General features: G+C 45.5%; 1 pseudogene; it reads left to right on the plus strand.

The window, feature by feature from the left end:
* The first annotated feature begins 207 nt into the window (after positions 1 to 207).
* LOC102391436 lies at positions 208 to 26,315 on the plus strand (annotated as a pseudogene).
* Positions 26,316 to 26,562: the final 247 nt, after the last annotated feature.

Here is a 26,562-nt window from a genome sequence, read left to right on the forward strand (position 1 = left end):
AGTATACTGTATTGGTGTTTTTCTTTCTGGCTTACTTCACTCTGTATAATAGGCTCCAGTTTCATCCACCTCATTAGAACTGATTCAAATGTATTCTTTTTAATGGCTGAATAATACTCCATTGTGTATATGTACCATAGCTTTCTTATCCATTCATCTGCTGATGGACATCTAGGTTGCTTCCATATCCTGGCGTGTGTTGTGCGCATGCATGCTTGTGAGGTCATCCGCAAGCATGTGCGGGTGCCTGAGCGCGAGCATGGGTGCGTGGGTACGTATGTGCTTGCGTGTGTGGGTGCGTGGCTGCGTGCTTGGCCGCCTGCGTGCATAAGCGGGTGCCTGAGTGCGTGCGTGCATGGGCGCCTGTGTGCGTGGGTGCCTGCATGACTGCACGCATGCATATTCAGCCATGTCCCAGTCTTTGAGTGTAGCCTGCCAGGCATTCTCCAGCCGAGCATAGCCATTTCCTTCTCCAGGGCATCTGCCTGGCAGGGATCACCTGAGGTCAGTTCCCATACAATTGGTAATCCTGGCTTCCCCCAGCCCCCAGCAGTGAAACCTGCCAACATGTCCGTCCTGCCTGCTTGCTCCTGCGTTGCACACGATGGGATGTTCCAGGACCTTGCTGGAGACAGGCAGGGTCCTCCATCAGGTAAACCATGATGTCTTCATCTCTGTCGCTGACTTAGGGCCCTTTCTTTGGTCGTGAAACTGGGCAAGTGAGGCCTTGCTGGCCTGTGGGATGCAGCAGAACAGTAGTCTTGGGCTAGGAATCCTTAATTTGGGCATAAATGTGTGTTTTTTAATTTTTATTTAGTTAATATTTGGTTGTGCTGGATTTTTGTTGCTGCTCAGGGGCTTTCTCTAGTTGGGGAGAACTGGGGCTTCTCATTGCAGTGGCTTCTCTTGCGGAGCACTGGTTCTAGGGCACGTGGGCTGAGTAGTTGTGGTTCACGGGCTTAGTTGCTCCAGGGCATACGAACAGGGAGGGATTGAACCAGTGTACCTGCATTGGCAGATGGATTCTTTTCCACTACGTCACCCGGGAAGTCCAGTTTGGGCATAAAAATGTGACATCATTCATACCCAAACTGCTAAGATCTGTGAATATTTTAATTATTGCACAGTAGGGTGTGTTGCCCAATCTCCTTGCAGAAGATTATACAGATGGTGTTTTGTCAAACTACTTCCATTATATTAAGGTGCTCTGTGGAAAGAATATTCACTAATCAAAACAGTTTGGGAATACTGGATTAAATAACATTAAGTAGAAGTCTTTACTGAAAAACTCTTGTCATTAATGTGCTAATGGGGCAGTGAACCCTTGTGTCAATAAGGATATGCTAGGTTATGCTGCAACAAAAATTGACTCTAAAATTTCAGTGGCTTATATCAGCAAAGGTTTATTTTACTAGTCCTGCCACACATCATCTTCTCTTTGGGACCTAGGCTGAAGCAACTGACTATTTTTCATTTGTTAGTATTCAAGAGAAATTTATCTTTAGTTTTACAGAGAATAAAGTGCACAGGTCTTATGATTTTCTGTGTAGATGTGCAGGGAAGTTAATGCCCGTGGGACAAACTCTGATCAGTGTAGAGACAGGAGACAGCAGAGAGTCAGCAGCTAAGTTCCCTATGCGTTCCCTCTCTGATGGATTGTAATGGGGCACAGTTCTTTCTTTTCATCTTGGTACCTGGTGGACACACCTGAGAGAAGCAGCTGTTTCTCTCATAGAGTTTGATGGAAAGTTTGTTGGGAAGTAGTGACCAGTATCACAGGACATCATCTTATTTTTGAATATTTATTTATTTATTTGGCTGCTCGGAGTCTTCGTTGTGGCACGTGGGATCTTTAGTTGTGGCGTGTGAACTCTTCTTTGCGGCATGTAGGATCTAGTTCCCAGACCAGGGACTGAACCCAGGCCCCCTGCTTTGGGAGTGTGGAGTCTTAGCCACTGGACCACCAGGGAAGTCCCTCACCTTGTATTTGAATCTCCCTCTTTTCTCCTCACTTTAGCTGCCATGGATTATACCTCCCATGAAAGCTTTAGCATTTAAACCTTTCTTCAGGCTCTGTTTTCCAGGGAACCCAGGATAACACAGTGTGGGAAAATACCAGGGCTTTCTGGTCTCATAGACCAGTGGAATTGTGCTATGTTAGGCCTCCTTGGTATTTCTCCATCTCACAAAGTACACACTCAGCTTTGCACATGCTGTTTCTCTATATGGAACATTCTTCTTTCAGACATATGCATGGTTTATTCCCTCACCTCCTTCAGGTCGTTGCCCAAATATTACCTACTTACTGAGACCATCCCTTCTCTCCTATTTAAATTTGCACACATATACTGCACTGTATTCCTTCACCCCTCATTTATTTTATTTATTGTTATTTCTAGAATAATAGCTGCTATTATATCTCATCATTCTTGGTAAGCTCCATGAGAGGAAAAGCATTCAGTAAGTATTTGTGAGGCAGCTGGATGGGTGGATGGGTAATGGATGAATGGATGGATAGAGTGATGGATGAATAGATGAACAGATGGAGCAGTTGGTGATAAGGAGCTGTTCTTTTTCATGGTTCAGGATCTCTGTAAACATGGTATAAAAAAACTCCAAATGAACTTCAGTTTCAGGATTCCTGGGCAGTTCAGAAAAGAACTGTTGAATCAAACTGTGCTGAATGTTTTCTTCAGTTACTCTCATCAATGGTAGGGCTAATCAATTTTGGAAGGCATCCTAGTATGCCTTCCAGTCTCATTAGGCTGTTTGAAACTATTGATGTCCGAATATAGCACTCTTATCCCTTCTTTTTCATCATTAATTAATGGATTAAATGTCCACTATAGCAGTGTTATGGAGAAGGCAATGGCACCCCACTCCAGTACTCTTGCCTGGAAAATCCCATGGGTGGAGGAGCCTGCTAGGCTGCAATCCATGGGGTCGCTAAGAGTCGGACATGACTGAGCGACTTCACTTTCATTTTTCACTTTCCTGCATTGGAGAAGGAAGTGGCAACCCACCCCAGTGTTCTTGCCTGGAGAATCCCAGGGATGGGGGAGCCTGGTGGGCTGCTGTCTATGGGGTCGCACAGAGTTGGACACGACTGAAGTGACTTAGCAGCAGCAGCATAGAAGTGTTAAAATCTAGCCCAGGAAGAAGGTGGTCCTGGACTGTTGGCTAGCTGCATCTCATTCCATCTGATACTGCTGAGGCCTGGCCATCAGTGTGCATTTGAGGGAGACAACAGAAACCCACCGATAAGACGGCTGGAGAGCTTGCTAAGTTTAAAGGCATCCGTTAATGGACTCTCGTTTTTAGCAAAATGGAAGTTTGTTCTTTAAAAATTTTGTTTTGAATTACTAATTTATGTAGAGATAAAAGAATGCTTAGGGTTTAAGACAGATCAGCTTGTGTTCACAAAATCATTCTACGTATATTAAGATGAGGAAAGGCCATCTGTTTGTCTAGAAGAGAATTGACTAGCTTTTGAGTACCTTGTAAATTGGCAAGTGATGAACCATTTTAATTGGGTTGCTTTAGTTATGTCTACAGTTTATTTAGTATTTTAACTATTTATAAGGCATGCTGTAACGTTGGGAAATGAGTATAAACCCTAGTTTGGGTGGTATCTAGATGTTTGTTGCCCTTGTTTAGTACCTATAATTCTAACCATAAGAGCTTCTACTTAGTATTTATGATGATCCAGGAATCACATTCAATGCTTTCAGTATGCTGTTTTTTCTTCACAGCAATCTTAGGAGCGAAATATTATTATTCCCATTTTAAAGCTCAGGAAACTACCATTTAATGGGGTTTAAAGCCAGGGTCTTACAGCCATTAAGGATCACAGGCATGGCTTTACCATGTTTGTAGTTCAGTTGCCCAGTCATATCCCACTCTTTGTGACCCCATGGACTGCAGCACGCCAGGTCTCCCTGTCCCTCACCATCTTCCGGAGTTTGCCCAAGTTCACGTTTATTGCATCAGTGATGCCGTTCAGCCATCTCATCCTCTGACACCCTCTTTGCCTGCCCTCAATCTTTCCCAGCATCAGGGACTTTTCTAATGAGTTTTCTGTTTGCATCAGATGACCAAAGTACTGGAGCTTCAGCTTCAGCATCAATCCTTCCAGTGAATATTCAGGCTTAATCTCCCTTAAGATTTACTGGATAGTATACAGTATACTAACACATATATATGGAATTTAGAAAGATGGTAATGATAACCCTGTATGCAAGACAGCAAAAGAGACACAGATGTATAGAACAGTCTTTTGGACTCTGTGGGAGAGTGCGAGGGTGGGTTGATTTGGGAGAATGGCATTGAAACATGTATAATATCATATGTGAAATGAATCGCCAGTCCAGGTTCGATGCATGATACAGGATGCTCAGGGCTGGTGCACCACGATGACCCAGAGGGATGGTATGGGGGGGAGGTGGGAGGGGGTTCAGGATGAGAAACACATGTACACCCATGGCGGATTCATGTTGATGTATGGCAAAACCAATACAATATTGTAAAGTAAAAAAAAAAAGTTTGACTGGTTCGACCCCTTGAGGTCCAAGGGATTTTCAGGAGTCTTCTCCAGCACCACAGTTCGAAGGCATTAATTCTTTGGTGTTCCGATCTCACAGCCATACATGATGGCTGGGAAAACCATAGCCTTGACTATATGGACCTCTGTTGGCAGAGTAACGTCTCTGCTTTTCAACACACTGTCTAGGTTTGTTATTGCTTTCCTGCCAAGAAGCAACTGTCTTCTGAATTCATGGCTGCAGTCACTATCTTCAGTGATTTTGGAGCCCGAGAAGAGGAAATCTGTCACTACTTCCACCTTTTCCCCCTCTATTGGCCATGCAGTAATCGGGCTAGAAGGCATGACCTTAGTGTTTTGAATATTTAGTTTTAAGCCCGCTCTTTGACTCTCCTCCCTCACCCTCATCAAGAGGCTCTTTAGTTCCTCTTTGCTTTCTGCCATTAGAGTGATATCATCTGCATATCTGAGGCTGTTGATGTTTCTCCTGCCTATCTTGATTCAGACTTGCAACTCATCCAGCCTGGCATTTCTCCCGATGTGCTCTGCATATAGGTTAGACAGAGTGACAGCAGACAGCCCTGTCATACTCCTTTCTCGATCTTAAACCAGTCAGTTGTTCCATACAGGGTTTTAACTGTTGCTTCTTGACCTGCATACAGGTTTCTCAAGAGACAGGTAAGATGGTCTGGTATTCCCATCTTTCTGAGAGCTTTCCACAGTTTGTCATGATCTATACAGTCAAAGGCTTTCGTGTAGTCGATGAAACAGAGATAGCTGTTTTTCTGAAATTCCCTTGCATTTTCTATACTCCAGCAACTGTTGGCAATTTGATCTCTAGTTCCTCTTCTTTTTCTAAACCCAGCGTGGACATCTGGAAGTTCGTGATTCACCTAATTCTGAAGCCTAGTATTCAACATTTTAAGCATGACCTTACTAGCATGGGAAATGAGTGCAATTGTCTGATGGTTAGAACATTCTTTAGTACCACCTTTCTTGGGAATTGGGTTGAGGATTGACCTTTTCCAGTCCTGTGGCCACTGCTGGGTCTTCCAGATTTGTTGACATAATGAATGCAACATTTTGATGGCATCCTCCTTTAGAGATTTGAATAGTTCTTTTGGAATTACATCGCATCCACTAGCTTTATTAACAGCAGTGCTTCTTAAGGCCCGCTTGGCTTCTCACTCCAGAATGTCTGGGTTTGGGTGACTAACCACACCATTGTAGTGATCCGGTTCATTACCATTCTTCCGTGTATTCTTTCCATCTCTTCTTGATCTCTTCAGCATCTACTAGGTCTCTACCATTTTTATCCTTTATTGTGCCCATCTTTGGGTGGACTCCATGCTTGCAGACTCCTGAATCCAAGCTCTGGGGTTTGAAGAAAAAGGGAAAAGGCTATATAAAAAGTGTTGAGTTCTAAACTCTCAAGTGATAAAATTTAGATGATTCAATACTACTGACATACTTCTAACCCTGGTAGAATCCACCTTGTTCAGGAGGAGGGACACATGCATGCACACACACACACACATGCACACATACATACAAACAATAACACAGAGATACACTTTTATTTATATGCACATACACCTACACACACACCAGCCCTTAGCCATTCACACCAGGGCAATTAGCAGACACTCGTATTCTGGGATCCTTCAGGCTGAGAGCCAAGTTAAAAGACAGACCAAATGCATAATGGTTTTGAGCACCAATCTGTAAAGGTAATAGCATTTCCAATGGAAATCAGAAATATGGTACCATTTAACTCAGATCTACATGTGTGACTACTTCTATAATCATCAACATACAAATCAGTCCTACTTTAGTGAAGTAGACAGTAGAAATGACAAAAATAATCCTGGTGCCAGTTCTACTCCCTCAGTAAGAAACTGTTGCATTAAGATTGGAAGGACAGCATCAGAAGCACATATCTAAATCTTAGTTTTCCTCAGCTGCAACATATCTTGGTCCAGACCTGTTTGTGCAATGGGTGTTCTACTCTATTTCTAGTGCCAAAGTACCAGAGGCTTGAGCACTGCTCCCAGTCTTCTATTCCAACAACATTGTCTTCTTCAGCTCTCATGTGTGGTCCAATGCATGCAGTCCAGTGCTTGTCTCTACACTTGGACTTTCCTTCTGATCCAGTGTGGAATTTGTGGAACAGATCTTGATTGCCTCACTGGCCTTCAGGCCTCTCCCAAATTTGACTTTACATATTAGATTTCCATTTGGGCTTGGGGTAAACTACTTTTCTTGTTATTTGGCTATCAGACATGCTGCTAAATCTCTCTAGGCTTGGCCTGGTCTAGCCTAGCCTTTGTTTAGCCTTCCTGGGATCAGCAGCCTTCTCTGGCTTCCCAAGCATCCCAGGAATGCTTCCAGGATACCCGTGCTTGTTGAATGTTCAGTATCTGTCCTGTCCTCTGAATGTAAACTCTTTATTCAGCACTCACTGTAGCAATTCACACGGGCCCCTCCATGTTTGGTTCAGTTCAGTAGCTCAGTCAAGTCCGACTCTTTGTGACCCCATGAGCTGCAGCATGCCAGGCCTCCCTGTCCATCACCAACTCCCAGAATTTACTGAAACTCCTGTCCATCGAGCCAGTGATGCAATCCAACCATCTCATCCTCTGTTGTCCGCTTCTCCTCCCACCTTCAATCTTACCCAGCATCAGGGTCTTTTCCAATGAGTCAGTTCTTTGCATCAGGTGGCCAAAGTATTGGAGTTTCAGTTTCAGCATCAGTCCTTATTCAGGACTGCATATTCAGGACTGATTTCCTTTAGGATGGACTGGTTGGATCTCCTTGCAGTCCAAGGGACTCTCAAGAGTCCTCTCCAACACCACAGTTCAAAAACATCAATTCTTCGGGGCTCAGCTTTCTTTACAGTCCAACTCTCACATCCATACATGACTAGTGGAAAAACCGTAGCTTTGACTAGACGGACCTTTGTTAGGAAAGTAATGTCTCTGCTTTTTAATACACTGCCTAGATTGGTCATAACTTTCTTCTAAGAATCAAGCATCTTTAATTTCATGGCTGCAGTTACCATCTGCAGTGATTTTGGAGGCCCCCCCAAAAAAAGAAGTCTGTCACTCTTTCCCCATCCATTTGCCATGAAGTGATGTGATCAGCTGCCATGATCTTAGTTTTCTGAATGTTGAGTTTTCTGAATGTTGAGCACCTCACGTGGGGCCTGCCATGGAGAAGATGATAAATAAGTATTTGTTGACTAAATAAGTGAATGTATATTTATTTACTTTGTTTGCAGGTACATGACACTTAGGATGTGCCTGGAAATATTGTAAGGATTTTATGCACATGAAACTCATTGAAATGTTTTTTAACATGCCATGTATCGCACTAGACTGTTCTTTGAGGACAGAATTTGTGCTGATCTCTAGTACAGTATCTGACAATATATTTTGATTACATGAAAACATCTATACTTTTAATTGTTAAAATTACATTTCTGAATCTATGTCTTTCTACTCTGAGCAACATAAAAACACACATCTCTTAACTTGTAAATGCTCATGTTTAAATGGGAAAAAAACAAAAACAAAAACAAATGGACCGTTTCATGGCCAAATTCTTAATTTTATTTTCTTGCTTGACAATTTCTGTTGCTATATAGTTTCATATTCTGTTATTTTCCTTTGCTTAGCTATCTATTGCTGTATAATGAATTACCCCCAAATTCAGGGTAATTTTATATATACTAAAATTTAACCTTGCTCACCGCTGTGTGGGTCAGACATTCAAGGAAGTTTCAGCTGAGCAGTTCTCACTGGGGTCTCTCACACAGTTGCAGTCAACTGTCCGCTGTGCCTACAGTCATCAGAATCTCAGCTGCGGTGGATATCCATGATGGCTTGCACAAGCCTGGCAGCTGATCCCGGCTGTCAGGTAGGACTGCAGTTTGGGTTGTCCACTGGAGTACCTACACCTGTCCTCTGCATGTGTCCTGGGCCTCTCAGAGCATGGTGGCTGGGTCCCAGGAGAGAGCTATCCAGAGAGCCGGTATTCAGAGAGAACTAAGCAGAAGCTGCCAGGCTTTGGAAGTCATGTAGCATCACTTCTCCTAAATTGTATTTCTTCCAAATAAGGCCAGCCCAGGTTCAAGGCAGTAGAAGGGGAGAATTAGACCCTGCCAATTTATGGAAGGAGTGTCAGAGAATTTGTGGCCATCTTTTCAGACATCCACAACAAGGTGAGCCCTGAACTGATGAATGAAAAAATAATGCCTATGTACGCATGTTTGGAAAACATGCTCTCCCAAATTCTCACTTCTGCAAAAATTTGGATTCTTCTTTGCTTTTTGTCTGCACTGTGTCACCTGTGGGATTTTAGTTCCCTGAGCAGGATCAAACACAGGCCCTTGGCAGTGAGAGCTTGGAGTTCTAACTACTGAACCACCAGGGGACTCCCTGCATTTATTCTGAAGTGTTATTAGGTCCAAAATTAAGGCACTGTTTTTTATCACAAGAAAAGGTCTACTTATACAAACTTCTGGGCATAAGGTGAAAGGAAGGAAAAAAGAGAAATAGAATGAAAGTCAGAGCTGACCCCTACTTACCTGGTAGGATCCACCACTCCAGATATTTCCTCCTTCATCTGTTTCCATACTTGAAATCCCTCCAGTGAAGGCTTCTACCAAATCTTAAGACAACACTCACTGCGATATAGATAACACATAGAGAAGAATAGCATTTTAGTCTTTTGAAACTATTACCCCTTGGGTGTTAAAGTGTGAATGAAGAGGCCCTGTTGGTTGAACATAGATTTGTTCTTATAGGCATGATCAAAATTCTGGGAAAATTTAAAATTTTGCAAGAAAAAATGAAAAAGAACTCAGTTATTGAAGTGGAACATCCTTGTATTTGTCATCCTACAAAGGTTATATTTATGAACTGAACTTCCCATTCCCTTTAGTGATTTGGTAAATCCCAAAGCAGTGTCAAGATAAACAATAAATTGCATCTCAGAAGCAATGAGTAAACCTTAAACAGGAATGGATCCGTTCATGTCATCATCTGATATATGGAGACAGCTACTCTACAGTATTTATTGGTACTTATCTCTTGAGGTAACACCTTCAACTCAATAGTTCTTTTCTATTTTTAATGTCCTTCTGCCATAACCTGTTCTTACATCCATTTTTCTTACTGAACATAGATTTGTGCAGAGGCTTGAGTGTTTTTCTAGGTTATTTTTTTTTCCTCCATAGGAACAGATTGTATTTCATTTGAAGTGTGTTAAGTTGCATCAGGCTTTACAGATTGGCAGTGTACCTTCATTTTGGACACAAAGGAAGCCATTCTCATGTCTGCTGTGTGAAAACTGAAACTTGGGACTTATGTATTTTTAAATTATTGTGGTAGAAAACACGTAACATTAAGTCCACCATCTTAACTATTTTTAAATGTACAGCTTCAGTAGTGTTAAGCATGATCACATTACGATATAACCTTTTGCATCCTTATGTACTTTTTTGTGTGTGTACATCTTGGTCAGAGAAGCAAGTAGCCTCTCGCCCTGTGTAAACAGGCTTGATCTGTTGCCTCAGGCCTCAGACATGGTTGAATGGGGAATTTAGAATTAGGTGTTGGACCTGTAAGAAACCAGGGAGGCATTAACTCCGTTGGACCCACTGTGCATTAGAGGCAGACATGCCATTTTTTGGTTGTTATGAGGTGACAGGATGGGGTATTATCTTTATTATATCACTGCTTAAGTTTCAGGACACTCTGTGCAAGGGTCAAAATGGTCACTTGTGCCCCTAGTGTTACTGCTGTGAAACTCTCAGACAGCTTGCACCGTTTTGCTTTTATCCATCAGTGGATTGGTAAGACTCATCTGCGGGTGACAAAGCCAGAATATACACATGTAATTTCCAAAGCTCAGACCCTTCAGCTAAACCACGTCTTACTACCAACAGTTCAAAAGGACCCAATAAATGCATTTTTAGGTGCTGATGTTCAGAAATCTGCATGTTAATAGGTTCTGAAGTTAAAGAGTGTTGGCTTGTGACTCCCCTGGAAAGTAATTTTCATTGTTCGAAACCTTACCAGCCAATGAAGTAAGAGTTGTTCCTATTTTTGACATGCCAGTGATCAAATGATAGATATGAAACTGTATGAATTTTAGATTGCAACTGGTGACCTCAATTTTGCAATATCAGTAAATGATTTCTTTGTGTTCTAGAGATATTTTATTAACTTTTTCTTTTGAAAAATTTTAAACCTAACAGAAATGTTGCTAGCGTAAGTACGATGAATTCCTGATGGCCGGTACCTAGATCCACCAGTTGTTAACATTTTGCTGTGTTTGCTTTTGCTCTCATTCAACGTGTATTTTCTTTATTGAGGTGAAATGTACTATATAAAATTAACCATTCTGAAGGGAACAATTCAGTAGCATTTGGTACATTCATAATATACTCATTTACATTTAGGTCCAAAGCATTTTAATTACCTCAAAATAAAACCCATATCCAGTAAGCAGTTACTCCTCATTTGCCTTCTGCTCAGCCCCTGGCAACCATGAGTCTGCTTTCTGTCTCTATGGATTTGCCTGTTTTGGATATTTCATATAAGTGGAATCATACAATATGTGACCTTTTTGTGTTTGGCTTCTCAGTGTAATATGCTCGGGCTTCATCCATAAGGTAGTGTGTATCACTACTTTGACCGCAGACACTTTTCACTCAACATCCTCCTGCTCCCACTTCACCTTACAAACAGACTGGATAGGAACTTGTGGTCTTGAAACTGAGCCAGACTCTGTGGGGCCTTCCTGGCAACATACCCTCCATGTCTCCTACCTCTTGTTTGTAAAAAGGATTTAGCCTCTTAGACCTTCCCCACGTTCCAAATAGTACATTTAATCAGAGAAGTGAGAAAATACAGAAACAACAACAATAGCAGTCAAGCAAGACAAAATTACAGTAGTTTAACAATAAAATCGAAGACCTTTAGTTCCTCCTTAAGGGTTATAGATAATATCCTGAGCCATACCTTGAATTGTTTTTGAGGATACTAAAACCCTACCAAGTGTAAGAAAGTAACTGCATGCTGACCACAAACATGTAGACCCCAGACTGGTAGGAACCAGAAGGTTGATGATGTTAACTTCCAATATACCACTCAGTGACCTCACCACAACGAATTCGAAGAATGTCCCCGAACTGATCATGCACCCTACAACCTTCAAACATAATAATGTTGCCTTAAAAAACCCTTCTCTGAAAGCCATCAGGGGGTTCATGTCTTTTGAGCATGAGCTACCCATTCTCCTTGCTTGGCCCTGCAATAAACACTGTCCTTTCCTTCACCCAACCCCATGTCAGTAAATTGATTTTGCTGCAAGGCAGGCAAGCAAACCCAAGTTTGGCTCAGTAATCATCTCTTAAGTCCTGTCCCATAGTTTTGTTCTTTTTTTTTTTTTTTTAATCAAGTGCTCTTTGGGGAAAGGGTGGCTGTTTATTCAAGTATATGTGTGTCGTATCCCATAGACTTATTTAATAGTTTAAATGGACATAAAGAAGAAAATACCCAAAGATAATCACACTAAATAGCTATATCACTCTGGATATGTCACTTAATCTCTCTTACACTTAGTTTCTCCACAACGAGACTGGATCCAAGCCCTAAGAGTCATTGTAATGAAAATTGTATGACTCTATTCCCCAGACATTCTAGCTTATTTGTTCCTTAACCTGTTATTCCAGGGAGCTACTTTTTCTCTGTGGTATATTAAAGTAAAACTGATATCAATGAACCACTGGGTGTGTGATCCTGGAGGTTATAAACTATAGCTTGGATGAGTTTACAATTCAATTGGAGCTAAGAAATAGGTGAGCATGTGACAACAGGGGTATTTATAACCAGAGGACAAATATTGTTAAGAGGGATTAAATATTCATTGTTGCACAACATACGTACCCTGTAGAGAAACTGGTAAAAGTGCCAACAAGAAATATCAGTCTGCCCTCGGCTTCACGTGTCACTGCCCTCTTTGATTTGATCAGTCATCTGTGGGTCAAATGGCTACAGGATGCTTCTGGAAAGCAAGTGGCATTTTAAAATTAAAGCTTACCTAGCTGGTACACCAGACAGAACATTCTCTCTTAATTTTAGTGCTCAATTTGTTTTTATTTGTCCCAAACTTTTATTATAAAACTTTTCAAACACACAGCAAAATGGAAAGAATTTTACAGTAAACCTCTATATACCTACCTCCTAGGATCTACTGTCAACATTTTACTGTACTTGTTTTATTATATATTTATCCATTGTTCTATCCATTCATTGATCCATCTTTTTTTTGGGAAGGATTTTGAAGTAAATTACAGATGTCCTTATGCATGTCATTAGAATTTTAGGCTTTGTTTATCAGTTTTTCTTTTGATGTAAAATATATATGCAATCAAATATGTAAATCTTAAAGTATGCATTCATTGAGTTTTGACAGCTACACACAACTGGTTAATCCAAAATCCTATCAAAGCAGATAATGTAGCATTTGTTTTTTTATTTAATTTTTATTATAAATATGTTGTTCTCAAAAATGTGATAGCATGACTAGTTAAATTGAGAGACCACAGTCACCTGCCCCTTCCTCTCAATCTCCTCTTTCTGCTTCTCAAAGGCAACTACTTTCAAATCTTTTACCTACTTCTGGGAATTCTTTCTATATCCCTGTATATAATGTTGTTACTTCTATTATAATTGTAACTTTTCAATTTTAGAATTATCTCTTGGTTAGCTACTTTGGAAGAATAGGATTTAGCTACCTCAAACAATTCCTTAAACATATACTTTTTCTTCCCTCCACCCCCGATATATTTATAGCATGTATTTGGTTAAATTAATATGCAGTGTTTATATTATTTCAACTATGTAAATATTGTTCATAGTAGACAGTGATATGATTACTTTCTATATCGAAACTTTGTTTTTTTCCTAGTTACTAATCACCTGTTTTTTTGGTTGCTTTTAAAATATTGGTGTTGTTGTTGTTCCATCACTAAGTCACGTCTGACCCTTTGTGACCTCATGGACTGCAGCACTCTAGGCTTCCCCATCCTTCGTTATCTCCCAGAGTTTGTTCAATTCATGAACATTGAGTCGGTGATACCATCCAACCATCTTATCCTCTGCCGTCCCCTTCTCCTCTGTCTTTCAATCTTTCCCAGCATCAGGGTCTTTTTCAATGAGTTGGCTCTTCCCATGGAGTGGCCAAAGTATTGGACCTTCAGCATGAGTCCTTCCAATGAATAGAGTTGATTTCCTTTAGGGTTGACTGGTTTGATCTTGCAGTCCAAGGGACTCTCAAGAGTCTTCTCCAGCACCACAGTTCAAAAGCATCAATTCTTCTGTGCTCAGCCCTCTTTATGGTTCAACTCTCAACATCTGTACATGACTCCTGGAAAAACCATAGCTTTGACTGTATGGACCTTTGTTGGCAAAGTGATGCCTTTGCTTTTTAATACTGTCTGGGTGTCTAGGTTTGTCATAGCTTTCCTTCCAAGGGGCAAGCCTCTCTTAATTTCATGGCTGCGGTCACCATCCATAGTGACTTTTTGGGAGCCCAAGGAAATAAAAAATCTGTCACTGTTCCACTTTTCCCCCATTTATTTGCCACGAAGTGATGGGACCAGATGCCATGATCTTTGTTTTTTTAAGGTTGAGTTTGAAGCCAACTTTTTCACTCTCCTCTTTCATCCTCATCAAGAGGCTCTTTAGTTCCTCTTCACTTTCTGCCATTAGAGCGGTATTATCTCCATATCTGAGGTTGCTGATATTTCTCCTGGCAATCTTGAATCCAGCTTGTGAATCATCTAGCCTGGCATTTCGCATGATGTATTCTGTGTCGAAGTTAAATAAGCAGGATGACAATATACAGCCTTGTTGTACTCCTTTCCCCATTTTGAACCAGTCTGTTGTTCTATGTCCAGTTCTAACTATTGCTTCCTGGCCTTCATACTGGTTTCTCAGGAAGTGGGTAAGGTGGTCTGGTATTTCCATCTCTTGAAGAAATTTCCATAGTTTGTTGTGATCCACACAGTCAAAAGCTTTAGTGTTGTCAATGAAGCAGAAGTAGACGTTTCTCTGCAATTCCCTTGCTTTTTCTATGATGTTGGCAATGTGATATCTGGTTCCTCTCTGCCTTTTCTAAATCCAGCTTGTACATCTGGAATGTGTCTCTCATCAGTTCATCTCTAAGCTCTCTAAGAAAAGTTTCAAAATCTTTTCAATGTGTTTTAACACATTAAATAGCGCACCAGTTCCATTTTCACTAGGAGGCATCCTTCCAATCTTTACTATTTGTTCCCTGGGCCCTGAGGGCTGCCCTCAGGACCCTTCTTCACCTCCTCTGGCCTGTGTTGGATTTCTTATTTCTGGATCCTACATCTTCTTCATGGTTTCATCCCTCCTTTTGATGAAACACATCCTGCAGTAGTTTCTTGAACAGGTAAACTCTGAAAGTCAAGTCTTTTTATAGCTCGCCTATGTAAAAGTGGGGTTTTTCTGATAACTCAGTTGGTAAAGAATCCGCCTGCAATGCTGGAGACCCGGGCTCAATTCCTGGGTCAGGAAGATCCCCTGCAGACAGGAAAGGCTACCCACTCCAGTATTCTGGCCTGGAGATTTCCATGGACTGTATAGTCCATGGGGTCACAAAAAGATGGACGTGACTGAGCAACTTTCACTTTAACAGATCTAAAAGTATTTTTATTCTAGCATCATATTCAAGTGATCATTTGTCTGTCTATCAGTTCAGTTCAGTTCAGTTGCCCAGTCGTGTCCGACTCTTTGCGACCCCATAAATCACAGCACGCCAGGTCTCCCTGTCCATCACCAACTCCCGGAGTTCACAGAAACTCATGTCCATCGAGTTGGTGATGCCATCCAGCCATCTCATCCTCTGTCATCCCCTTCTCCTCTTGCCCCCAATCCCTCCCAGAATCAGGGTCTTTTCCAATGAGTCAACTCTTTGCATGAGGTGGCCAAAGTGCTGGAGTTTCAGCTTTAGCATCAGTCCTTCCGATGAACACCCAAGACTGATCTCCTTTAGGATGGACTGGTTGGACCTCCTTGCAGTCAAGGGACTCTCAAGAGTCTTCTCCAACACCACAGTTCAAAAGCATCAATTCTCAGTGCTTGGCTTTCTTTCTGGTCCAACTCTCACATTCATACATGACTACTGGAAAAACCATAGCTTTGACTAGATGGACCTTTGTCAGCAAAGTAATGTGTTTGCTTTTTAATATGGTTTCTAGATTGGTCATAGCTTTTCTTCCAAGGAGCAAATATCTTTAATCTCATGGCTACATCATCATCTACAGTGATTTTGGAGCCCAAGAAAATAATGTCTGTCACTATTTCCATTGTTTCCCCATCTATTTGCCATGAGGTGATGGGACCAGATGCCATGATCTTAGTTTTTTGAATGTTGACTTTTAAGCCAGCTTTGTCACTCTCCTCTTTCACTTTCATCAAGAGGCTCTTTCGTTCTTCTTCACTTTCTGCCATAAGGGTGGTGTCATCTGCATATCTGAGGTTATTGATATTTCTCCTGGCAATCTTGATTCCAGCTTGTGCTTCATCCAGCCCGGCATTTCACAGCATGTGCACTGCATATAAGTTAACAAAGCAGGGTGACAATATACAGCCTTGATGTACTCCTTTCTCAATTTGGAACAAGTCTGTTGTTCCATGTCCAGTTCTTGCAGGGAGCTGCCCGTGAGAACAGGGTCCTTTATCTAAAGGACACAGCTCTGGGAGCTGCCTCAGTCCTTGAGGGTTTGCTTGCAAACATAGCTCTCTGTCCCGCCACCCCAGAGATTAGGCGATTATTTACTGCAGACACCTGGAGTTCTGGACAAACTTCTCACGCACAGAGAAATGTTATCTGGTGTAAGAAATAATAACAGGGTGCCATTCCCATGCTCTCAAGATTTCTTGTGACTTTTTGTAAGATGTATAGGTCGACCAAGAAAAATGCTAACTGTCTTGTCTTTCTCACGCTCTCCTGTATAAATATAAGATGCTGAATAAAGTCGTGGTCAGACTGCGTCCCTTCGTGGAGACGTGTCTGATCCTCTCGACCCCATCTTTGTTGTAGATTTCTTTTGCTTTAGTTTTCTTTCTCAGCCGCGCCGTGCACATTCTCAGGACCTGATCAACTTTACCGGCTGGCACCGGCAAGTTCTAACTGTTGCTTTTTGACCAGCATACAGGTTTCTCAGGAGGCAGGTCAGTAGTCTTGTATTCCCATCTCTTAAATTTTCCACAGTTTGTTGTGATCCACATAGTCAAAGGCTTTGGCATAGTCAGTGAAGCAGAAGTAGATGTTTTCCTGGAATTCCCCTTGACTAGACGGACCTTTTTGGCAAAGTAATGTCTCTGCTTCTGAATATGCTGTCTAGGTTGGTCATAACGTTTCTTCTAAGGAACAAGCATCTTTTAATTTCATGGCTGCAGTCACCATCTGCTGTGATTTTGGAGCCCCCCAAAAGTAAAGCCAGCCACTGTTTCCACTGTTTGCCCATCTGCTTGTCATGAAGTGATGGGACCGGATGCCATGATCTTGGTTTTCTGAATGTTGAGCTTTAAGCCAACTTTTTCACTCCTCTCTTTCACTTTCATCAAGAGGCTCTTGAGTTCTTCTTCACTTTCTGCCATAAGGGTGGTGTCATCTGCATATCTGAGGTTATTGATATTTCTCCTGGCAATCTTGATTCCAGGTTATGCTTCATCCACCCCAGCATTTCTCATGATGTACTCTGCATATAAGTTAAATAAGCAGGGTGAAAATATACCTATAATGTTCTAATAGGATGTACTCCTTTTCCTATTTGGAAGCAGTCTGTTGTTCCATGCCCAGTTCTAACTGTTGCTTCCTGACCTGCATATGGGTTTCTCAAGAGGCAGGTCAGGTGTTATGGTATTCCCATCTCTTTCAGAATTTTCCACAGTTTATTCAGATCCACACAGTCAAAGGCTTTGGTATAGTCAATAAAGCCCAAATAGATGTTTTTCTGGAACTCTCTTGCTTTTTTGATGATCCCGTGGATGTTGGCAGTTTGATTTCTGGTTCCTCTCCCTTTTCTAAAACCAGCTTGAACATATGGAAGTTCATGGTTCATGTATTCCTGAAGCCTGGCTTGGAGAATTTTGAGCATTACTTTACTAGCGTGTGAGATGACTGCAATTCTGTGGTAGTTCGAGCATTCTTTGGCATTGCCTTTCTTTGGGAATTGGAATGAAAACTAACCTTTTCCAGTCCTGTGACCACTGCTGAGTTTTGCACATTTGCTGGTATATTGAGTGCAGCCCTTTCACAGCATCATCTTTCAGGATTTGAAATAGCTCAACTGGAATTCTATCACCTCCACTAGCTTTGTTCATAGCGTTGCTTCCTAAGGCCCACTTGACTTCACAGTCCAGGATGTCTGGTTCTAGGTGAGGGATCACACCATCATGATTATCTGTGTCATGAAGATCTTTTTTGGACAGTTCTTCTGTGTATTCTCGCCACCTCTTCTTAATATCGTCTGCTTCTGTTAGGAAGCATTTCTGTCCTTTATTGAGCCCATCTTTACATGAAATGTTCCCTTGGTATCTCTCATTTTCTTGAAGAGATCTCTAGCCTTTCCCATTCTATTGTTTTCCTCTTTTTCTTTGCATTGATCACTGAGGAAAGCTTATCTTACCTCTCCTTGCTATTCTTTGGAACTCTGCATTCAAATGGGTATATCTTTCCTTTTCTCCTTTGCTTTTCACTTCTCTTCTTTTCATAGCTATTTGTAAGGCCTCCTTAGACAGCCATTTTGCTTTTTTTTGCATTTCTTTTTCTTGGGGATGGTCTTGATCCCTGTCTCCTGTACAATGTCATTGGTCATAATTCTAGTTATTGTAGCCAAGTTTCTTTATTGCTTACATTGTAATCAGGTGCTTAGGCTTGTCCTTTTACATCTTTTGTCTTTTATAGACAGTTATTGTTTTATCTGATGCTTTTGCAAAGTGCTTCACCTTCAAGAAGATTCATAGGAAGGACCTTTTGTTAGTGACAGGCCTCTGATAAATTTCAATTGTATTAATATTTCTAAACTGGCTAAGAACTTAAGGAATCTTAGTTTCGGCCCTTCCAGGTGCTTCCCCGTGGGGAAAGCTGTGGGGCTCCCACAAGAGGGAGGCTTCCGAGTCTTCAGGACCACAGAGGGGCACTTGGCCGCTCTCCTTCCCGTACCCCTTAAAAATAACTCGTGATGCTTCTCCCCCAAGCCCAGGCACCACTCATCTGCTTCTGTCTTTGTAAATTTGCCTGTTCTGGACATCTCTTATAAATGGACAGGTAAAATGTGTCCTTCTCTGTCTGCTTTTCTCACTGACCATCGTGTATTCAAGGTCCATCCACGATGTAGCCTGTGTCAGAACTTCACTCCTTTTCATGGTGACTCATACACCACTGTGTGCATGGACCACATGCTGCTGACCCACCCATCCATCCATCCACCCACAAACCCACCCATCCACTCATCTCTCTGTCCATCCACCCCCTCACCTATCCATCCACTCATCCACCCATCTAACCACACAGCCATCCACCCACCCATCCATCCATAAATCCACCCATCCATCATCCATTCATCCATCCATCTATCCACCAACCAATCCATCATCCACCCATATACCAATCGATCCATCCACCCACTCACCATCCATTCATCCATCCATCCACTTATCTATCCACCCATCCATCCACTCTTCCATAACATCATCAAATCAAATTATATTATGACTGCTAAAGTGTGAACCTCTCCACACTGTCTCTGAAACAGATCACACAGGTTTAAAAGGGAAAAGAATAAGTGAAACCACACATCAGTGGCCACAACATTGGCATCATAAAGAGCCTGAAAATACTATGAATAACTTCAAAGTACTTGTAACTAGAGAGGGTCTGTCTGTGCTCAGTTGTGTCCGACTCTTTGCAGCCCCATGGACTGTACCCGCCAGGCTCCTCTGTCCATGGGATTCTCCGGGCAAGAATAATGAGTAGGTTGTCATTCCCTTCCCAGGGGATCTTCCCAACCCAGGGATCACCTCTGCATCTTTTATGCCTCCTGCTTTGGCAAGCAGGCTCTTTGCAACGAGCACCACCTGGGAAACAACAAACCATAAAATCAAAAGCCATCTTAAGCCTTTCCTGTCCAAAAACGGGATTCCTTAAATAAATTGACTTTCACTTTCTCACATCTGCAGAGACCCCATTTCGAGACAAGATTCAGTTTCCAGGAATCAGTGGATATGACTTTTGGGACTCCCCCATACCCCGCGGTGCTATAGCTGTGCATCCTTAGGGCAGCTTGGGGGCATGGAAGACAAGCTCAGGGGGTGACGTGTGCCCCGTCTGGTTTGCCTGCAGGGAGCCACAGCACGATGACCTAGTGCCTGAGCAAGAAGTCACCCGTCTCTCACAAGGAGTCGAGGCTGCTGCGGCTTCTGGGCAAGTGCTGCCATGTGACACCCTGCCGGTGGTGCTCAAGAGGTCCACCACCCAGGTGAGGGTCTGCGGGCACGCCCGGGCCCTGGACCCAGCTCCAGCCGCTAGTGTCACCCACAGGGGGCGGTGTGCTTATCCCACTTGGGGAAACGGGATTGAGAACAAACCTGCTGTAAAGCAGAATTGCTATTTAGTCACGCACTCATATCTGACTCACTGCGACCCCATGGCTCCTCTGTCCATGGGATTCTGCAGGCAAGAATACTGGAGTGGGTTGCCATGCCCTCCTCCAGGAGATCTTCCCCACCCAGAGAGCCTCCCAGAAAGGTAGGAAAGGACACAGCTTTACTGTGGAACCAGCCTGAAGCCAGAACGGGGACCCACGGACTAACAGCATCACCGTCTGAAGTCACAGAGGCTGGGGGAGCTGGGAGGGGAAGGGGGAGGCTGAGTCCCGCCCTTTGTGCAGCTGAGCTGACACCAGAGCTCCTTCCTGGTCCCAGATAAGCAATAGCTGAGTTCCCATGTCCTCTGAGGTGGGTTTACTTTTGCACCCCAGCACCCCCTCCAGGGAGACTTCCTTGGTGGCGCAGACGGGAAAGAATCAGCCTGCAATGCATGGGACCCGGGTTTGATCCCTGGATCAGGAAGACCCCATGGAGGAGAAAATGGCACCCCGCTGTAGTATTCTCACATGGGAAGTCCCATAGACAGAGGAGCCCAGCAGGCTAGAGTCCGTGGGGTCACAGAGAGTCAAGACGACTGAAGTGACTGAGAACACATGCACGAACTCCCACCCCTCCCCTGTAGTGCTTCTCCAGGGTGGATCGGGGGTTTTATGGGGTGCAGAGAAGCCGGGGTGGGAGGCAGTCATTGTGGAGGATGAAGAGGAGTCAATGGCGGGGGCCCTGTCTGTGGGGAGGGGGCACCCAATTGACAATGGTCCTGTCACTGGCACACACGTTACCCAGGGGATGGATGCAGGACGGGGTAGAAACCCACCTGGGCCCAGGTGCCCGCAGGAGTAGGGGCCCACCTGGATGGGACAGATGGTCCCCGCCTTCCTGTACCCTCACTTGAGGGGCACTCATATTCCTGGTTTTTCTGCTCCCAGGCTGGTCCTCCCAAGAGGACAAGAGGCTGTCAAGCACAGCTCTTACCTGTGTAATTGCTTCCTCCTGGGAGGTCCCTGGTTGCTGGAATCCTCCTCAGGGGTTCTGATTGGCAGGGAGCCAGGGCTGGAATGTGGAAAAACTACATTCTTGCTTGCATCAGCTGCCTACAGCCTGGCCTTAAGAGCTCACACCCAGAGGAGGGAGCGAGCAGCAGGGGGTCCACCAGAGCCCAGGAGTCCTGCAGGACTGGGGTCCCTCTGCTCAGAGGGTCCCTTGGTGCTGGGTCCCTTTCTTCTGCATCCCTCCAGGGCAGGGTCCCCTCCATACTGGGGGACCTCGGTGCCATGGTCTCAAGTGGTATGGCTCCCAAAGAGACCTGGGTGTGTGCGGGGTGGGGGGCACAGGTGGTGGTCTTTCAGGGGGTGTTTAAGATCAGCGGCTGCAGCAGCACTTCATTTAATCCTTGTAGTGGATGGCAAGTGCCTGACAGTAGCTGACAATATTCATATGAGTCTTTGTTTTTTCTTTTAATTTGGATTGGGGGGGGGGGGCTGTGACATCTTTTCCCATTTTTTATCCTTATATCTTTTTCTTTTTCTATTGTGACTCTGTGTAGAGAACACAGTAGCATTTTCTGCGACTAGTTTATGATAATATTAGTTTTTGCTTTTTCTTTTATTTTGGATAGAGAGAATCTATTATTTTCTTCCCCATTTTTTTATCCTTATGTTTTTTTCTTTTTCCATTATGACTCCTTGTAGAGAACACAGTACATTTTCTGCTACAAATTTATATTAGGGCTTCCCTGGTGGCTAGTTGGTAAAGAATGTGCTTGCAATGAGGGTGATGTGGGTTCGATCCTGGGTTGGGAAGATGTGGAGAAGGGAAAGGCAACCCACTCTGGTAATCTTGCCTGGATAATTCCATGGACAGAGGGGTCTGGTGGGCTACAGTCCACCGGATCAAAATGACTTGGAAACAACTGAGCAACTTTCACTTTTCAATGTACGTTAAAGTTATTTTTTGCTTTTTCCTTTCTTACTTGTGTGGTGGACAGATGTTTCGTCCTTTCGTTCTCTTCCCTTGATTCCTTCTTGCCTTTCCTAGTGCTGTTTGTGGGGGTGGGCACAGACCTCTGTGGGTCTAGTGTGTCCTCATGTCCAAGGGTCCAGCTTGGGTGTCATGGAGCCTTGGCATTGAACTCCAGGGAGCTTCCACCCAGGGACTGCCTGAAGGAGCGTGAGGCTGGACTCTGCAGGAACACCCCCTGAAGGCCACAATCTTGACTCGGACTCTGTGCTCCACATGACCAGTGACCCTGGGTACCCTGTTTCCAGAAGCAGTGCCTCAACCCCAGCAGCACCAACACGGTTGATTTCACAGTGGCCGATGTGGCCCTCAGTTGGGCATCCTCAGTGCATGCCCAGCCCCTCAGTGGGGGGCCGCCCTCTGTGCCCAGCACAGATGACCAACCTCTGTGTGCAGGTGCTGAGCATCACGAAGCACCTGGATGCTGGCATGAGGACCTGCAGATGGCGCACATGGAAGAGGGCACCGAGAGGAACCTGCACTCTGGCCACATGGTGTACACGACGGCCCTCATGGAGGTGGGGGTGGGGGCAGGGGTACGGACGGGGGGTTCCGCCAGTCAGGGACACCTATGTCTGGTCCAGGCAGGAGGGGGAGGGCCTCTGAGGGGATGGGCACACGTCCACTCAGATGGACATATGGTCACTCCAGGCAGGAGAGGCTGACCTCTAAGGGGACAACACAGGTCCACTCCCATTAGAGGACACTGACCTCTAATGGGACAGACACACGTCCACTCAGACGGACACACGTCCACTCAGATGGACATATGGTCACTCCAGGCAGGACAGGCTGACCTCTAAGGGGACAACACAGGTCCACTCCCATTAGAAGACACTGACCTCTAATGGGACGGACACATGTCCTCTCCAGGCATGAGAGGGCTGACCTCTGGCATCAGTCACTCAGAATTCCCAACCAACATGCGTTTCTGAACTCACACCTGCACCCCTGGCCTCTGGGGTGTCTCCCAGAGTTTGACTATACCAGGTCCCTGACACGTCTTTTCCTGTGTCCAGTTTTGGCCTGTCCAGTCCATTCTCTTGGCTGCTGGCCAAGTCACTTAAAGTCTCACACTGGCCTCGGCCCCCAGTGCCCCCACCACAGAACCTAATGGCCCTTGGGGTCTGGAGGTTCTGTCCTGGGCCTCAGTGTACATGTACCCTGCTGGCCTCACACACTCCCTGGAGTACAGACTTCACACAATATTATAAGCACTGCTCTGTGCTGCTGTGCATGCACACACACATGCATATCCGTGTACACACAGACCCTGAACACATGCACACCTGTGTGTGCACCTGTACCTACTGGAGTGTGTACATACACACACACACACACCAGCACACCAGAGCAATGCCACGGCTCCCCACTGCCACTCAAGAGAGGCTGGGTCCCTTGGGAGCAGGCGCCATGCTTTATGTCTTTGTGTGTCAGGACACCCCAACCCGTCTGTAGAGTGGCTGTGTTGGGGGAATTCCCCACCCATGACCCTCTGTCTCTCACTACAAGGCCCTTCACCCCACCCCCACCCAGGACATGCTCATGGAGATTTCAGAGTGGCTGGAGAACCACCCCCAGGAGGTGGTTATCCTGACATGCAGGAACTTCGAGGGCATGATGGAGGACCTGCACGAGTACCTGATGGGCTACATCAAGAACATCTTTGGGTACATGCTGTGTCCCTGTGGGATGTGAGCAGGGGCCACAGGCTCCCCATGCTCTTGGCAGCAGGGATGGTGGGAACACTAGGCCTCACTGTAATCAGACTTTCCGCTCGCTGCCTGAGGCTGATTCAGGCACCAGGTGATGCTGCTCATGGAACTCCAGTAATCCACCCACCACTGTCTCCACTCAAACACCCCAATGACCAGCCCATCACTGGTCACAGGCACCCCCAATAATCCACCCTGTCTGGTCTCTATTCAGATACCCCCAAAATCCATCAATCATGCCTCACAAAGCACCAGTAGTCCACCAGCCGTTTTCTATCAAAAACCCCAATAATCCATCCACCTCTGTTTCCACTCAGGCACCCCAGTAATCGACCCATCACTGCTCAAGACACCCAAGAAATCTACCCACCACTGTCTCCACTCAAACACCCCCAAAATCTACCAATCACTGCTCAAGACACCCCAATAACCCACCCATCACCATCTCCACTCAGACACCCCAGTAATTGACCCACTTGTGTCTCTCCTCACACATGCCAATAACCCACCCATGACTGTCTCTTCTCACAGAGAACCCAATAACCAGCCCATCACTGCTCATAGACACCCTAATAATCCACACATCACTGTAGCTTCTCGGACACCCCCAATAACTGACACATTCTGTCACAAGGCACCCCAATAACCCCTGTGCACATGTCTCACGGGCACCCAGATGATTCTCCCCCTAGGAGGTGCTGACTCTGCACCAGCTGTGGTCTCAGGGCCAGCAGGTCATCCTGTCATACAAGGACGAGGCATCCATGAGTCAGCATGCAGAACTGTGGCCCAGTATCCCCTACTGGTGGGGGAACCAGGTGAAGCCCCAAGGCCTCATCCACTACCTGGAGCTCATGAAGAGCTGCGGCCACCCAGGGGAGTGCTGCCTTCAAACAGGGACACCTGGCCACATGCATGTCCTAGCGCATGGGGCTGGCTTTGGGTTCAAGTGGAGAAATGGAACAGGATGTATTAGGGGACGTTATTCTGTTCAGCACATGGGGACCAGAGCGTGGACATCCTTGAGGACGTTACTGTGTCCACCACAGGGGGTCAGGATGTAGACAGGATGTGGACATCCGTGTGGACATTATTGTGTCCACCACACGGGGCCAGGACATGGACATCTTTGGGGTCACTGTCCAGCCCACCTGCCCTTTGTAACAGGAGAAATTCATGAGTCAACACCCCTGTGAGCCCCTGCTGTCTGAACTTTGGTCTCTGTCGGACATCTGAATCTCTGACCTCTGCGGAGGCCAGAGTCTGGGTGAGTGATGGCACAGCTTGGTGACTGCGTGGGCAGGTGACCTCATGGGTTAGGGGTCGCATGGGTGGGTGACTGCGTGGGTGGGTGACCCCATGGGTTACTGGTCACATGGGCGGGAAGACCATGTTGGTTGGACACCGAGTGGGTGGGTGACTGTGTGGGTGGGTGACCGGTTTGAGTTGCTGAGTGCAGGGTGGGTTACCATGTGAGTTGCTGACCTGGTGAGTGGGTGACCACATGGGCGGGTGATGGTGTGAGCGGACAGGTGAGCACATGACCTCGCAGGGTAGTGACCCCATGGGTGGGTGCCCACGGGGGTTGGTGGCCAGTGGAGAGATCACTGCATGGGGTAGTGACCCCGTGGGTGGGTGACCAAGTGAGTCGGTGCCCACACGGTTTGGTTGGCCACATGACTCCGTGGGTTAGTGGCCGCACGCCTGGGCAGCTGACCCCACAGCTGGCACCATGAACAGCAGCCCCTCTCTTGTCCCAGGCAGGCTGTGGGTGGCCAGCATCAACCTCACAGAGAACCTGGAGTTTGTCCGCGTCCACCCGAACTGGTCCCTGGAGAAGCTGATCCAGCGGGGGCTCCCCTACCTTTGTGCATGGGTGCGGGGCCAGTGCCCGGGGTCAGCCACTGGCCGTACCAACACCGTCACAGGCGACTTCATCTGGGCCGACGGGTTTGTTGGCGACATCATTGGGTTGAGCTGGAAGCTGCTTCGGGGCTGACGGACGGCACGTGTGTGGAGCTGGGCATCGCGGAGGCTGCATCTCAGTCACGTCCTGTGATGTCACCAGCCTGAACCAGAAGCCGCCTCGGGGCTGCCTGTCGGGCACGTTGAGGAGCTGGGCATTGCCGAGGCTATTCTCAGCCCTATCTTGTGGGGCTTGTCATCCGTCCGCGCATCCCCTGAATGTGGGTGACTGCCGAGGTGGGGCCAGGTGGCAGAGTCCATGGTCTCCTCGGCCCTCCGTGTGTCTCTCGGCGAATGCAGGGTGTGAGGTGATGATTAAAGGTGAGTGCATGATTTGTACAATCACATCCTCAGGGAGACACACCTGGTTCTTGGGTCTGTGGCTTCCCCATGGGAGAGGCTGGGGTGGCCACGTCCCCCTGGGCACTGAGACTAGCAGACAGTGACCCCCAGCTGGGGAGGGGAGGAGGCACTATGACATAGTGTCCATAGGAGGGGACTGAGTGGATAGCGATCCCACTGACAAATCCCTTTTATTAGATAAGGGGCTTCCCTGGTGGCTCACTTAAGAAGGCCTTCTTATCTCTCCTTGCCGTCTTTGGGACTCTGCCTT

The sequence above is a fragment of the Bubalus bubalis genome, chromosome X (genome assembly GCF_019923935.1).
Source record: "Bubalus bubalis isolate 160015118507 breed Murrah chromosome X, NDDB_SH_1, whole genome shotgun sequence".
Classification (NCBI taxonomy): domain Eukaryota; kingdom Metazoa; phylum Chordata; class Mammalia; order Artiodactyla; family Bovidae; genus Bubalus; species Bubalus bubalis.